Raw genomic sequence first — 1,603 nt, 5'->3', positions numbered from 1 at the left:
GAGGGTTGCGATCCGTTGCCAGTCACGGAAAAAGACAAAAAGGAAACCCTAATCCCCAATGGTATGGTATTTGGAGGTAAGGCCTTTAGGAGGTGATTAGGTCAGGAGGGTGAAGCCTTTATGATGGGATAAGTGTCCTTGTAAGTAGAGACATGACAGAGCTTGCTTCTTGTCTGTCTGTTCTCTGCCATGTGAGGATACAAGAAGAGGACAGCTATCTGAGAACCTTCACCTGATGCTGGATCTGCTAGCACATTGGTTTTGAACTTCCAGCCTCCAGAACTGTGAGAAATGAATTTCTGTTGTTTAAGCCACCCACTCTATGTATCCTGTTATAGCATTCCAAACTGACTAAGACATTGGTCTAGTCCATAACTACATGTCATAAATTTATAAGCCTTAGAGCAGAAAAGTACCCTGAAATCATCGAGTTCAGGCTCTGGTTTTTAGGCTGGTGAGTGAGTACTGTTATCATTCTACAGATGAGATATCTAGGGTCCAGGAAACTTAAACCCATTGCCTAAAGTCACAGAAGTAGGTGTCTTCTGCCACTGAACTCAGCACCCAGCTATTGTACTGACTTTCTCAGGGTCTCTGTGCAGTCCCCTTGTATTTCCCCTTGAGAAAATAGATTTCCTGGCCTGGATTTATTTCTCTGACTCTGTTAAAGAAAAAACAAACTGTTCCCAGTCATTTTGGGTTTTGCTTTTCAAACCAGAAAAAAAAATGTTCAGAGAAATATTATAGTTTTGCCTGAGGGAGAATCATTTTGACACATAGGATAAAAGCACAGACTCTAGAGCTTGAAGGAGACCTATTTCCAAAGGATTGTGGAGCTTATTTCTGTCGTGGTGTGTGTGTGTGTGTGTTTGTGTAGGGTGGGAGTGGAGAGCCTCTAGTGCACTTGATCAAATATAGAGATGTCACTTTGAGAAAAACTTCCAGCAGAACCTGCTGTCCTATATATAAAAAAAGGTACTGTACTATACTTAATTTAGCCCTCCACACAGAAAGGGTCATGAATATGCATTCTGGATAAGAAAATTATTTCTTTTCACAGTTTCATGTGTGATACTGTAGACTAAGCTAATCAGCATAGTTAATTTTAGCCCTAGTGTTGAGGGTTTGTTTTAGAAAAGGTCAAAGCACTAACCTATAGCTTATTGTGTGAGAGGAAAAAAGCATTGAAGAGATTTAAAGCTGAGCAACTGCTCTGCACCTCCCCCCAAGACTCTAAACACATTGTTTGTATTTGGGGTTCAGTTCCACTTGCAGTTAGTGGTATCCTTGACAAGATGGACTTGATCCCTGCTGTGCCGTGTAAGACATTGTCTACTGTGGGGATCTGGGAGGTCCATGCGCTGCCTTTTTCTGAGGCAGAGGGTGGGATTGGGCATCTATTAACATTCTACATGTAGATGATATGTAAAAGAAGGTGGAAAAGGTATCTTACAGATAAGAAGGTTTTTTTTTTTTGTCTTTTGTCTTTTTCCGTGTCCTGCAACGGATCGCAACCCTCAGTGTTGCCCCCGTACCGGACCGGGGACCGGCAACGGGATCGCAACCCTCGGTGTTGCTCCCGCGCCTCGCTCAGCCAGTGAGC

The sequence above is a fragment of the Galeopterus variegatus genome, unplaced genomic scaffold (assembly GCF_000696425.1).
Source record: "Galeopterus variegatus unplaced genomic scaffold, G_variegatus-3.0.2 Scaffold6438, whole genome shotgun sequence".
Taxonomy (NCBI): Eukaryota; Metazoa; Chordata; class Mammalia; order Dermoptera; family Cynocephalidae; genus Galeopterus; species Galeopterus variegatus.
Note: the sequence above shows the minus strand (reverse complement) of the source record.